Genomic DNA, 15,390 nt, shown 5'->3' on the forward strand with positions numbered 1-15,390 from the left:
CTCACACAAAGTGACTTAGTCACACATTCATTCACACACTCATTCACCAAACAACAACCGCCATTCGCCACTAAGTGGCGGTGATGTCACCACGACGCTTGTGCCAGGCTATGTGCACGTTGAGGTCACGTGAAGTGTTGAAAGCCTGCTGGCAGGAGGTCACGGGGCAGACCCAGGTGCCATGGGTCGAATGACTGAGATGAGTGGCCGATGCACCATCTGTGCCCCCTACTGTGCCAACTTGCTGTGCTTTAGCCACCCGGCGTTCTGCTCATTGTTGTGAGCGTCGCTCCTCCCCCTCTCCGTTGTTGTTGGAGGGCGACTGCCTCCAACTGCCCAGTAGAATCCTTCAAGAGCCTCCTCCACAGAGGCTGATAATGACACCGCTGGTACCAGTCATCGGCAAGTCCACTCAGCTCCTCATCCTCCTGTACCATCTCTTCTCCACGTTTCACAAGCATAGAGAAGTGAGGGAATGACTGTGGCCGAGAAGACCTCAAAATTCGTTCAGAGCGACAGACCAAGTAGCTTCCACACAGCATTATGCAACCGATGAAAAGATAATGCCATACAACTGATTCGGAGCGAGACCTCTGCTGGTTAACCGAAGCCAATCATGAATACACTGCCCAGGTATGGGAAACTCCCCACAACTTCCCCATCACCAATTGGGAGTGTCCGATGGTACAAAATACCGCCTGAGCTTAGTTTTGGTGGGGCTGATGATAAGGCTCCACCTCTTAGCAGGAAAGCTCAAGGTTCAGCAGCAGCACCTCCAACTCCTCCTCTGAGCAAGCAGCAATTACCAGATCGGCAAACGTAACATGGTTGAGCAATAGGGAGAAATCCCTTGACCACACCTGGGCATTGATCTGCCTCCAATTGTAGCTGTAGCAGATAGAAGGCTTCAGGAAGTACGTGGTAAAAATAGATGGAAATTAATGTGGGAGCCAGAGGACATGCCTGTCGCACCCGAAGGTGTAGAGGGAATGGCTCCGACTCCCGGCCATGCAGTTTTACCCAGGCGGCAAAGAATATTAAATCCTGCAGTCACAAACGCTGTAAGTGAAGATAAGTAATGTAATAATAGGAAGGTGATATTTAAAAAAAATGGTGTATTTGAACGTGAGTTCACACAATAACAAAGAAGATATTTTAACGTGAGTTGACAAAAGAATGAAGATGAAAGCAATGGGCAAGTTATAAGCAACAAATATTAGGTGTACGATTTGTATGGTGTGTATGGCATTGTGACAAATGCAAAATTCATGAAAATGTTTGTAGCTACGTGACGTAACAGGTGAGCTGCCAGACCACTGAAAATCACCCCCTGCCTCGCAACCCTCCGCATTCCCCCTGCCACCCCTCCCCCACGAGCCCCAACATCGATTCCCTACACAACATTCATAAATACAGTTACACATCATCGGAATCACCACGCTCATCAGAATCTCGGAGCCGCGTCCACCCTTGGGCTTCGTGTGGGGTTCACAGAGAGAGAAAGCTCCCCGCTCATTGTCATCTCAGTCAAGCTCAGAGTCGGTGCCGGTGATCGGAGCTCTTGAGGTGAAATGCGCCAGGCTGCTGTGCGAGTCGCGCGTGGGGCAGCTCCATCTGTTGCAGGGCCAGCGTCGCCTATCGGCTTAAATATACAACTGCAGGCTTCTTCTGGGAGTCCATTTGCTCCTCAGCTCCTTCTTCCCCTCCTCACTGAAGTCATTGTCGTTCACCCTGCAGCACAGAGAGAGGTTCACGCTGACGTGGGTTCACACGGAGACTCGGGCAGCTCCTCACAGTTCGAGACCCACGCAGCCTACAACAACCACGCTGGATGAAGGTCTCCCCATGCTATTAGAGCTACTTTAACATACTTCACAACGCGGGTCAGTGCAGGTCTGTGATGGCAGAGACTGCAGATCTAGGATCGTAGAATAGTTCAACGGTGGATTGTGTTGCAAACTGCAGTCTGTTGCCCGCAACTTAGCTCTGCTGCCTATAACGCCTGTGGTTATGTGCAGTGGTCACCCATTTAAGCACTCCAGGCTAAACCCTGCTTATCTTGCAGATTTAAGATCAGGCACATTCCTCAGTCGTTTGGTCATGTTCATTGGTCTGATAATGAATATTGTCATTATTTGGAGGAGCGGGGTCAGCCTGGTGGTGTGTTTCCTGTTGTGTTGTCCAGCTCTCTCTCTATTGTGTTGCATTGTGTTATAAGTTTACTATGTTTTTTTTTCATTCTTACCTGATGATGGTTGCTTGTGTTGCAATCGAAACGTCTATTCTATTATTATTTGATTTTATTTTCTACGTGCCTTTACCGAAAGAACCAAAGAGAATATTAAATGGACTGGAATACACTCCACTACTCACCCCACACTTCTGGCAATGGCTCTCATAGCACACAAACATGCTATCGAGGTCCATTGCCCAAAACGTTGCCTTTTTAATGTTTTATTCTGCTAAGGCAACAGTGTTAATGACGAATCAAAGTTGTTTTGTCTGTAGCAACAATCAGAGCGCGTATGAGCCACGAGCAGCATAACTTACCTGAGCTCCCTCAATGCCTTGTTGGTGATTATGATGTCATGGAGAGCTGGCATCGATTTGTCCTTCAGTGAGCAGCCCTCCAGACTACAGGGAGAGAAGAGGCACTGAGTGGGGTGAAACTGGAAAATAAAAAGTGTACACACTCACAAGAAATGGAGAGCAACTCAACACCTTTTAGCACAATGAGGGTGGAAATCTCGTAGAATCGGCTAAACAGACAGAGGGAGTAATCATTTCGGACCCAGGAATGCAAACCTATTTGTCTATGAATTGTTTTATGCGGCTTTGTCCAACACGGTATTTTACAGGAACGTAACCCACCGCATTTGGTGAGGTCTGCAATATTTTGTATTAAAAATCGCGTTTGTCCATGAAAGGCCACTAGATACAGGCAGAGGAGCCAGAATCTAAATCTGAATATTTATTAATAATGGAGAATCCGAAAATCTAAAAAGCTCTCTTTCACAGATGTCCACGCTATCCATCACGAGGCCAAGGCTGGTTTAAACTGTATATTGGGTAAGGATCAAATAATGTTCAAATGTATAGGATTGACGTATCAGAGCCATTGGTGATTTATAGCTTTAATAAGAGTCAGGTTGTGGTGTTATTAATGTAAACGTATGGGTGGGCAATTAATGTCAAGATTGCAGCCGTTCATTATATAAAATTCTTAATTGTAATCTATGACGTTAAATACAGATGATCATTGATTATATCCAGAGCGTGCCTATCTGGGTTCCAACATCCGGTGAAACCAGTAAAACCGCTCCAAAGGATGAACCAGTCCGGCAATCGGCACAAAGTACGTGACAAAACAAGCAGCTATGCTTTGGACTTGATTTGAAGCTTTCGTGACTGCAGGAATTACTCTTTGTTTTTTTCGGTAAAGTCACGTAATAAAAATAAATAATAAAATAACATAATAGCGTACGACGTTTCGGTTGCAACACAAGCAGCCATCATCAGGTACAGAAGAGCTAAATTTACGAGAGAGGGGAAACACATAACCTCAGATGTATATACAGACACCCAAGTAGGGGGGACTAACACAGATACAACAGGGGACACAGAGAGAGAAGCACACCAGACAAACAGGGTTTAGCAAAATTTTGGAAACCATATAAAGCAACACAGACGGTCGGTCAAAACACAATTAACGCATAGTCTGGTTGATTACGCTATTTCAAAGATTGGAAAATTGCAAGTTAAGTATGGAATTTTAAAATACAGACCGCACACACACACATAGACATCCAAGCAGAGTGAACCAGCACAGAGTTAAGTCGCCTTAAATAGGCAGAGAAGGTAAGGCTGAGAGACAATGGGACAAATTAGCATGAGGTATGTATGTAGCAAAGGGGGGCGTGGAAAGTGCGGAGCAGCAGCACACACTCGGAAACACCAAGGCCCACACACAGGCAGAGACAGCACAGAGACACAAATCCAAGCCAAGACACAAAGGCAGATACACAAGCAGAGACAACACAAAGACACAGACCTCATACCTCCCCGTAGAGGTGGTTTAGACTTGATTCGAAGCTTTCGTGACTGCAGGAATTACTCTTTGTTTTTTTAGGTAAAGTCACGTATAAATAAGAAATAATAAAATAACATGATAGCGTACGACGTTTCAGTTGCAACACAAGCAGCCATCATCAGGTACAGAAGAGCTAAATTTACGAGAGAGAGGAAACACATAACCCCAGATGTATATACAGACACCCAAGTAGGGGGAACTAACACAGATACAACAGGGGACACAGAGAGAGAATCACACCAAACAAACAGGGTTTAGCAAAATTTGGAAACCATATGAAGCAACACAGACGGTCGGTCAAAACACAATTAACGCATAATCTGGTTGATTCCGCTATTTCAAAGATTGCTAAATTGCTAGTTAAGTATGAAATTTTAAAATACAGACCACACACACACACATAGATATCCAAGCAGAGCGAACCAGCACAGAGTGAAGTCGCCTTAAATAGGCAGAGAAGGTAAGGCTGAGAGACAATGGGACAACTTAGCATGAGGAATGCATGGAGCAAAGGGGGGAGGGCGTGGGAAGTGCGGAGCAGCAGCGCACACTCGGCAGAGAAGGCTGAGAGACAATGGGACAAATTAGCATGAGGTATGTATGGAAGCAAAGGGGGGCGCGGAAAGTGCCGAGCAGCAGCACACACTCGGAAACACCAAGGCCCACACACAGGCAGAGACAGCACAGAGACACAAAAAGGTGATGGCACGCCTATGCTAGTTTGTGCTATTTCTCCACGAGCCAGTCCATTTTGGGGTGGGTGCTCTCGGCAAAGTTTTTGTTTGCAGCCTTGGTGATGGTGTCCCTGGTTTTTAGCTACAGTGAGGGAAAAACGTATTTGATCCCATGCTAATTTTGTACGTTTTCCCACTGACAAAGAAATGATCATCTATAATTTTAATGGTAGGTTTATTTCAACAGTGAGAGACAGAATAACAACAAAAAAATCCAGAAAAATAAGTATTTGACCCCTCTGCAAAACATGACTTAGTACTTGGTGGCAAAACCCTTGTTGGCAATCACAGAGGTCAGACGTTTCTTGTAGTTGGCCACCAGGTTTGCACACATCTCAGGAGGGATTTTGTCCCACTCCTCATTGCAGATCTTCTCCAAGTCATTAAGGTTTCGAGGCTGACGTTTGGCAACTCAAACCTTCAGCTCCCTCCACAGATTTTCTATGGGATTAAGGTCTGGAGACTGGCTAGGCCACTCCAGGACCTTAATGTGCTTCTTCTTGAGCCACTCCTTTGTTGCCTTGGCCGTGTGTTTTGGGTCATTGTCATGCTGGAATACCCATCCACGACCCATTTTCAATGCCCTGGCTGAGGGAAGGAGGTGCTCACCCAAGATTTGACGGTACATGGCCCCGTCCATCGTCCCTTTGATGCGGTGAAGTTGTCCTATCCCCTTAGCAGAAAAACACCCCCAAAGCATAAAGTTTCCACCTCCATGTTTGACGGTGGGGATGGTTTTCTTGGGGTCATAGGCAGCATTCCTCCTCCTCCAAACACGGCGAGTTGAGTTGATGCCAAAGAGCTCCATTTTGGTCTCATCTGACCACAACACTTTCACCCAGTTATCCTCTGAATCATTCAGATGTTCATTGGCAAACTTCAGACGGGCATGTATATGTGCTTTCTTGAGCAGGGGCACCTTGCGGGTGCTGCAGGATTTCAGTCCTTCATGGCGTAGTGTGTTACCAATTGTTTTCTTGGTGACTATGGTCCCAGCTGCCTTGAGATCATTGACAAGATCCTCCCGTGTAGTTCTGGGCTGATTCCTCACCGTTCTCATGATCATTGCAACTCCACGAGGTGAGATCTTGCATGGAGCCCCAGGCCGAGAGAGATTGACAGTTCTTATGTGTTTCTTCAATTTGCGAATAATCGCACCAACTGTTGTCACCTTCTCACCAAGCTGCTTGGCAATGGTCTTGTAGCCCATTCCAGCCTTTTGTAAGTCTACAATCTTGTCCCTGACATCCTTGGAGAGCTCTTTGGTCTTGGCCATGGTGGAAAGTTTGGAATCTGATTGATTGATTCTGTGGACAGGTGTCTTTTATACAGGTAACAAGCTGAGATTAGGAGCACTCCCTTTAAGAGTGTGCTCCTAATCTCAGCTCGTTACCTGTATAAAAGACACCTGGGAGCCAAAAATCTTTCTGATTGAGAGGGGGTCAAATACTCATTTCCCTCATTAAAATGCAAATCAATTTATAACATTTTTGACATGCGTTTTTCTGGATTTTCTTGTTGTTATTCTGTCTCTCACTGTTCAAATAAACCTACCATTAAAATTATAGACTGATCATTTCTTTGTCAGTGGGCAAACGTACAAAATCAGCAGGGGATCAAATACTTTTTTACCTCACTGTATGTGGCTCAGCACTCAAGTGGATAGTTCCGTACCTTTCTGACCGGCAATCTTAAGTCAGGGTGGGCACGTCCACATCGCCTGAAACAAAAGCATTATGCGGGGTTCCCCAGGGCTCCGTCCTAGGTCACCTGCTCTTCACAGCCTACACTTCCCCGATCGGCTGGCTCATCGCAAGCTTCGGTGTTCAGCACCACTCATACGCGGATGACACTATTCTATTCACCGCCATCGATTATAACAATGCATCTGGATTCGACAGGCTCTCGGAATGTACCACTGCCTTGCAACAATGGTTCACTGCACACATCCTAGCCATTAATCCGAAAAAGTCAGTGGCCATCATGTTAGGTACCAAGCAACGTCTCAACTCATCAGCACTCCCAACACAAATACACATCTATGGTCACAGCATAAGGTTCACCGATCACATCAGCTACCTCGGTGTCATCCTAGATTCCACTTTATCCTTCGACCGTCAAACCAATCACATCATCAGTTCATGTAACTTTCACCTGAAGGCTCTCAGACACCTACGTCCTCTTATCTCCACCGAAATTGCCAACACATTGGCATGTTGCATAGTTGGGTCTCGCCTTGACTATTGCAACTCCGTCCTAGTCCGGACCTCGACTGGCAACCTAAAAAGACTTCAAAGACTACAAAACAACCTAGCACGCGTCGTCATTGGCCACACTCATCCCCGTCTCGACTCACTTGCCTGTCTCCGTACCCTCAACTGGCTACCCATCGCCAGCAGGGTCATATACAAGATCGCCTGCCTCTGCCACCATTCCTTTACATCTGCCTGCCCGCCGTACCCTTCTTCATTACTGACGACTTGCAGCTCAGCACATGGCAGATGCCTGCGCAGCGCGACTCACGACCTCCTCTTGACACCAAGATCCAGGATGGTCATGTCTATGCGCCGCTTCTCGGTGGCAGCCCCAACAGTCTGGAACGCGATCCCTCTGCACATTCGCAGAATCACCTGAATCGCCTCCTTCAAAAGACACTTAAAAACTCACCTCTATAACCATGATTTCGAGTGACTCTGAGATTGGCTCCACGCCTCTGAGTTGCGGCCGTTACGTCCGCAAATTTGTGCGCGTTATAAATTGCATTATTATCCTCCCAGTTGCATAATCGCTCTCTGTCATACCCCTCTGAAGAGCTCATGCAAGCCATAGCTTTAGTCATGTTAAACTTTCCATTTTAGGCTCGATGACGTCATGTCATCGAGTCTATGGAAGAGACATAATTTAAACTATAGTAAATATAACTTAAACAATACAACAAAAACACGGGAGGTAATGACAGTAGAGTCAACCTACGGTGCAAGTGGACAAGTGGCGACGGGAGGTAATGTCAGGGGAGTCAGCCTGCAGTGCAAATGGACTGGTGGCCACGGGAATGATCGAGAATAGGTGCGTGGCCAGGTGACGTAAGAGGACAGTGGTAGAACGAGTGGTCTAGGTCCAGCGAGAAGTTTTGGGAATTGGGAGGTGGCCACGGGGACAGGGGCGTGGCCACACACCGTATTTAAGGAAAATGGGCGGGAGACTCGTGGCTGTTGGAGTGGGGTCCCTGCTTGTCCAAGTGTGAGCACGTGGCTCCTTAAATAAAAATCTCAAGACAAGTGCGTCGAAGTCGTCATTACACATGGATAATATTTTTTTGTTTTTTTACCAGAATTGTTACTTGTGTAATGCCCGAGGCAACATACCACTTACCTGACATAAGCATATGTGTCAACGGACAGGCAGGAAATCATTAAAGGTCTCTGGTTGGTGCAAGGAGGCCTCAAAGAGGATTGATCAAGAGATGAGAATCAGAGATTGGAGGACAGATTCAAACGTAAAGGGCAGGTAATGAGGATTGACTGTAGGGGCAATGGTTGACAACTGTTGGAGGAGGAGGACGAAGGTTGGCTAAAGGAAATGGAGTGAGCAAATATTTCAGAAAGGGGGCTCAGAGGATATAAAAGGAGATAGCACAAGGGGACGGGATGATTGGAGAGACGACGAAGTTCAAGAATCAAGAACGAAGCCTATAAATAGTGTTGTGTCCGAAATAAAGGCTCTGAGTAACACAAGAATGTGTGTTGGCATCACAACACTTGTTAGACAATAGCATAAGTGGTGGCTATGGTATATATGGTGTTGATCACACTTCGGATGTTGCTGGTTAAAATCTGATTATTATAAATGTATTGATTATTACATTTAAAAGCACACATTGAAATTGATATTCAGAATCATTCATTGTAGTTGTAATTTTAATGGCGCTGATTATGTTGATGGTGGTGGTTGTAATGTTCAAACTAGATGTTATACGGCAGTGAATTCATTCTCACAACAACAATAAAAATAAACAAGTATTTTCTAATGCACTGCTCCAGGCAGTCCTCCGCACGCCGTGGCAGTCGTAGAGGTTATTGGACCATACTACTCCACACTCGTCTGAATTTGGCCAGCAAACATTCGCCTCGAGTAATTTTTGACATGCAGAGAGTTGGATGAATGAATACAAATCTGTTGTACAGTATGAGTGAAGTCAAATAGTAGGAAGAGAGGGTGGGAGTGTGGGCTCAACACAAGTGACCGAAACGTCGTGATCTATTAATTTTATATCGACGTGACTTTACCGAAAGAACCAAAGAGTATGGATTCCTGCAGTCACGAAAGCTTAAAATCAAGAGTAAACATCTGGCCAAGTCACATATATATGCAACAAAGACATCTAAAGAAAAATAACCAAATCCACAATTATATGTGGATGTGATAATAAAGTACAGCACTGCTGGATAATGGGCACCCTATGCCCTTTCGGTTGTGTTGTTTTTTACCATAGTTCACCTTGCTGCCTAGTGCGGGTTGGTGAAGCGACAGAGGCAGGACTGATTCATTTGTCACTCGCCTCTGGATTTAGTCCATACTGTAGGTGTGTAGTGATGTGCGCTAAGCACTGTGCAATTGGTCAACCCCCCACATGCCCTGGGCACCCTTTTGCATCAGATATTCAATCGATTTTGCAGGTGAAACATTTTCTGGAATGAAAATGCAATAAAGGTAAAACATAAAAACTGCCATAACACGGTGTAGAGGTGTGACTTAATGTATTATAATAATTCATTATCAGTCACGACTGACCATGCAAGCCAAGCACACCATGGTGGTGCTCGCTTCATCAACCCAGCCACACACTTCAGTTTGATTGTTTTCCAGCGCCTATCTCGTGACTCGCTATGGGAATCGCTGCGTCGGTGTCCGCTCGTGCAGCTCCACGCTACACACAGCAGACGCGCGCTCCCTCCAGAAGATCCACGGTCACGCGTCTTTGACGCCTACAGCACGGGCTCCAACACAAACACCCCCATGTAGCTCCACAGACTGGTGGGGCAAGTGTTGTTATTGAGCCCCGATAAAGGCCAACATAGTACAGGAAATGGTAGGTGGTCAGAACCACGCTGGACCGCCTTTGTCTCCCGAATGTGTGATATTTACACACCGCCCCAGGTACTCATATGCGTTACACACACACATTGACCTCCCTACCCCCCACCGCACACACATTCACACACTACACCATCTTCCACACACACACACACAGCCATTTAGGCACCAATAAATAAAATCCCCCGTGTAGCCTACACAGGCGGTTTATAGTCTGGGCCACACCACCCACCGTCATCCACGCACCACAAACTCCCCACACTCACCCACGATGTGAAGTGTCACACCACCCACCGTTCCGCACACACCACAAACTCCCCACACTCACCCACGCCGTGAAGTGTCACACCACCCACCGTCCCCCACGCACCACAAACTCCCCACACTCACCCACGCCGTGAAGTGTTGAGTCGCCCGCGTCTCTCATCCCTGACACGTGCAGACGCGGCCCCGCTCGCCGTGTCGCCTCCTCCGCTGCTTTCTCAGTCTCAGGCCCTGATGCAAGCAATGGCACCAAGAAGTCTCCTCCAGTAGCAGCAGGAAGGAGAGGGGTCGGGGAAGGGGAGAGAGGAAGGATGAGAGGGGGAAGGTTGAGGGGAGGGGTGCGGGGTGTGGAGAGCGGTGGCACATGCAAGCACTGCGGTTCTTTGCGTGTGTTACATTTGATGTTTTAATACTTAATTTTTAAATTAATTTTTGTTGCTCTCACGGTAACAAAGTTTCTCAAGAGTGGAACATTTTGGGACTGAAACAAAGCTAAACTTTTAGCATGAGAATCAATGGGGTAACGATGATTGTTTGACGAGTTTTTGCCTATCTACCATTTTCCGCGTGAAGTATCTCGCTCGTGAAGCGAGACACGCCTGTTTTACATTGTACTGGGACAATGTTGGTTATTTTAATTGTGAGTTCCTCACCAGGTGATTTGTCATTCATTAGTGAGCTTACCTCACGATAACCACCAATGTGATCATCTCACCTGTCACGCAACTCGTGTGATGCACTGATTCAGTCATAGACACATTACATATGTCTAAAGTCAAAGTGATTTGTTCCTAAAATAATCATTCAGGCGGTGCTTACCTCCTGCTTACAGCCCTCTTCCGGTGATGATAATTCCGCGTTCCTATGATGGGGGCGAGTTTATTCTCAAGACCTCTACCTACTTGCAAATGAGACTGACTTGACTTCACCTGACTGGACTTCCCCACAAAGTAGTGCTCAATTTATCGACCCAAAAAGGATGATGATACGAGTCAACCCCAACCAGGGTTTGAGCTCAACATTCTGATTGCAATGCCGCTTACTCGACTACGGAGATAGCAGGCCAGTTAATTAACATATTATTTTTTTATATTCTAAATGACGCTAAATATTAAATGTGGAATATCTGAGCCCATTGTGCCTCTACAAAACAGAACTTGTATCCCAGCTGATGTCGTCTGCATTAGACCAACGTGGCCTCACCATAGTCCACGTCGTCCCTCGCACTGCTCCACTTGGAAATTCCCCCCCATCGTCTTTGTCCCAAATTCTTTGATATATCATGAGTCAATGTCTAGAAACGTGTCAACTCTCATCTATTATAACTTGAATTGTGCTGTTTGTTGCTGACCGCTTGCGTTATTGGCCTTTGTGCCTGCACTCGGCAACCGCGATTTAAGACAAAATGCTGATTTGTTTTTGGCTATTAAGTAGTCTCACCCCCCACACTGTGTGAGTGTGTGTACTGTGTTATACGTGTAGCTGTGTATGCGTCCTTCACGTGCATGGCTATAAATCCCCCCCCCCCCCCCCAACGTGCACACCTCACGACTCCAGCGCAAAACGGTTACATTTTGACCATTTTTCACAACGCTCACTATAACCGTGGCGTTTAGTGAGCATTACTGCAAGAGCTTCTGTTAGTGGGTATCATGGAAATCTGTCCGGCAGGGGTTATGATTAACAATGCAAAAAGCATCACTCAGTGGTGTAAGTGCAAACTCGCTTCACTCATTTACACACACGCAAACATTCACAAAAGACAAAGATACCCCGTATAGTTTGAACATGATATTTGTGAAAGTTCAGTTCGTGAGTATTTATGTATGTATGTTGAACTTCTTTCGCACCATATGATAATTGGAGGTGCAGGGTAAGAACAAACTAACACACAAAAAGCAGCTCTAAATAAATTAGAATTCAATCTAGATTTAAAAGTGCATAGCTCCCAGTGGTTTCAGAATATCGGACGGAAGAGCGTTCCAGACGGCCGTAGAAGTGCATTTAAAAGCGCGCGATGCAGTGACCGTCTTTGTTCGATGGTGAGTCAAGAGCTGCTGCGATGGTGACTGGGGTTCGCGTGATAGATTATGCTCCTTAACGAGATCAGCAAGGTATTGTGGTTCATTTGTGGCAAGCACTGTGTGTAATGAGTGCGACCTTATCATCGATTCGTTCGGCAACAGGAAACCAATGTGGCCTGGCGAGCACTGGACAGACATGGTCAGATCTTGCACTACCGGGTCACGACACGTACTAAAGAGTTTTGTTAATGCTGCAGCTTGGTAATATTTTGCCAGACGTCCCGTAGAGTAGTGAGTATATATTAAAGAGAGAATGGCGAACGAGGGGATACCTGGCTAGCACCATGCCCAGCCGCCTTTGGCTCCTCAATTGTGATAATATGCCGAGTCGACTTAGGGGAGGCCCGAGACAGGTTCAGATATTCGTCAACAATGTCGAACATGAGTGGTTCATAGCGCAGTGCGCCAACCACGGCGCCACCGCTCCCCACGCGCGCTTACACACACAAAGACAAAGACCCCTCGTGTAGCCTTAACAGACTGTCGGAGCAAGTGCTGTTAGCGAGCACCTATAGAGGCCTACACGGCACACGATGGGGTGGGTGGCCAACACCACGTCCGGCCGCCTTTACCTCCCTAATGGCGTCGTTTGCACGCCGCACCAGGTACTGATTTGAGGCTGATTCGACACACACATGCACACACACACGCGCGTTTACACACACATGTACACACACGCGTTTACACACACATGTACACACACACAACATGTACATGCGTTTACAACTGCCATTCGCCACTAAGTGGTGGTGACGTCACCACGACGCTTGTGCCAGGCCATGTGCACCTTGAGGCCACGTGAAGTGTCGAACGCCCGCTGGCAGGAGGTCCCTCCTCACCAATTAATTCTCCTCATGAACTCACTCACTCACCCTCCTCACCTATTAATTCTCCTCACTCACTCCACCCTCCCATTACCTGGCACTCACCACCTGTCCGTGACCACCTCTCCCGTGCCTACAACCACAAACACCACCACCACCTCTCCCGTGCCTACAACCACAAACACCACCACCACCTCTCCTGTGCCTACAACCACAAACACCACCACCACCTCTCCCTTGCCTACAACCACAAACACCACCACCACCTCTCCCGTGCCTACAACCACAAACACCACCACCACCTCTCCCGTGCCTACAACCACAAACACCACCACCACCTCTCCCGTGCCTACAACCACAAACACCACCACCACCTCTCCCGTGCCTACAACCACAAACACCACCACCACCTCTCCCGTGCCTACAACCACAAACACCACCACCACCTCTCCCGTGCCTACAACCACAAACACCACCACCACCTCTCCCGTGCCTACAAACACAAACACCACCTCTCCCGTGCCTACAACCACAAACACCACCACCACCTCTCCCGTGCCTACAACCACAAACACCACCACCACCTCTCCCGTGCCTACAAACACAAACACCACCACCACCTCTCCCGTGCCTACAACCACAAACACCACCACCACCTCCTGCTGCTGCTGCTGTCGCGGTCTCCGCGTGGCGCCACGGCTCCTCCCCTCCCGCTCCTGGCCCCTCCCCCTCGTCCCTCCTGGCCCCTCCCCCTCGTCCCTTCTCCTCCCGCTCGCGACGTGGAGTGAACTCGGCCCCGCCCCCACCGCCCCCCCCCCCACCCTGCGCGGCCCCGCCGACCATTGCAAGAATGGCGGGAAGCGGTCGCGGGGCCTACCGCGCGCCGCCTCTCGCGTGATTGGCTCGCGTCGCGTCACGTGGGGAAGGCGGAAGAAGAGTATGGGGGAGGAGCTGGGCGGTTAGGGGCGGGCCCGTGCAGTCACGTGGTGGGCAATGATTGACAATAAGTGGGCAGGGATGGCTGTTACGTCATAGCGTACGTCACATCCGGTAATGACGTTTGTATAAATAACACGCCCCTTCGTGACGTGTCTCACACTTCCTTCCGTCCCGCGTGCCGTCAACACGAGCTGAGCATGGTGCTGCTGATCGTTGGCGTTCTGGTCTTGGCCATGCTTGGGATGGAGATCTTCATTTATCGTCGTTTTACGCTTTCCATCTCAGCCTTTTACCGCGAGACCATGACGCTGCAAACGGAGAGGATGAGCCAGCAGAATGTGGAGCTCTGTCAGAAGAACAAGATGCTCCGTCTGGAGCTACAGCATCAGCAGGAGGAGTTGATGGAGAACCGAGAGACTCTCCAGAGAGAGAACAGGAGCCTGGTTCAACAGCTTAAAGAGTGCCAGTTGGAGCTGGAGTCCACGAGAGTGCCTTGCAGGGAGAGCAAGTCTCTCCATGCGGATTTTCTCCGAGACTGCAATGCAGCACAGCGGCAAATGTCGCTGCGCTGTGAAAACAAAGATCTCCGGAGGTCGCTGCACGCCCACCTGACGGAGTTGAACTTCCTGGATCCGCAGAGAGGCCAGGAACAGTTTAGGCTACGCGGGAAGCTGGTGCGTCACGAGGACATGTGGCATGGGGAAAAGAGGCTGCATGAAGAGAACCTTCATCTCAGTAGCCAGCTGAAAGAATTGAAATGCGCCGTGTCTCAAATGTACCATGATGCCACCGATGCCCCTTCCACCGCCGCTTCTGCCACCACCACCACCAGGCCCAAGAAGAAGAAGAGATTTATCCATTGGGTGCGAAAATTGCTGACGCGCAAGTCGGCCATGTAAAATCATTGGGGAAATTATGAAAATGACACCGCCCCAATTAAAACATTACTCAGCAAGACAAACATACCCCATAGAACATCAACATACTATTGGGGAAAGTGCTGTACAATATATATGTATCTATATTTAACTTTCTTTGCATCGTATGTAGTCAACCATACCAATGGAAGGTGCTGTTAGCGAATAGTACAACTTATGGGTTCCATTCCTGAGAACTGTCCGTAAGTCGAATAGTTCATAAGTCTGAATACAATAGTGTACTGTATTGAAATCCACATGCTGTAAGTTTTTTAAGATGTTATCACGGTTCAGCAAAACATGTAAACATTGTCAAAGTCATATGTAAGACAAAATATCGTACATTTGCATGCAACACTGTAATAAATACTGTATTGTGAGCAAAACATAAAGTTACTTAAATGGAAAAAAAAAATCTGTTTTTATTGTCACTTACCTTTAGTC

The 15,390-nt window shown here is 47.6% G+C and overlaps 1 long non-coding RNA gene across 2 annotated transcripts; it reads right to left on the bottom strand.

Moving 5' to 3' along the window:
• Nucleotides 1-1,095: 1,095 nt before the first annotated feature.
• LOC116936896 (uncharacterized) lies at nucleotides 1,096-13,819 on the bottom strand. Of its 2 annotated transcripts, none has more exons than XR_012931744.1 (4): nucleotides 13,747-13,819; nucleotides 10,309-10,443; nucleotides 2,551-2,634; nucleotides 1,096-1,731 (listed from the first exon to the last, which is right to left on the bottom strand). It is a non-coding gene; the product is annotated as an uncharacterized LOC116936896 (long non-coding RNA). The 2 variants fall into 2 exon arrangements; XR_012931743.1 differs by lacking the exon at nucleotides 13,747-13,819 and adding an exon at nucleotides 13,054-13,407.
• Between the last annotated feature and the right edge of the window lie 1,571 nt (nucleotides 13,820-15,390).

Source organism: Petromyzon marinus, assembly GCF_048934315.1.
Source record: "Petromyzon marinus isolate PM22_M1 ecotype Great Lakes invasive population chromosome 84 unlocalized genomic scaffold, UKy_Petmar_22M1.pri1.0 chr84_unloc.3, whole genome shotgun sequence".
In the NCBI taxonomy this organism is placed as follows: domain Eukaryota; kingdom Metazoa; phylum Chordata; class Hyperoartia; order Petromyzontiformes; family Petromyzontidae; genus Petromyzon; species Petromyzon marinus.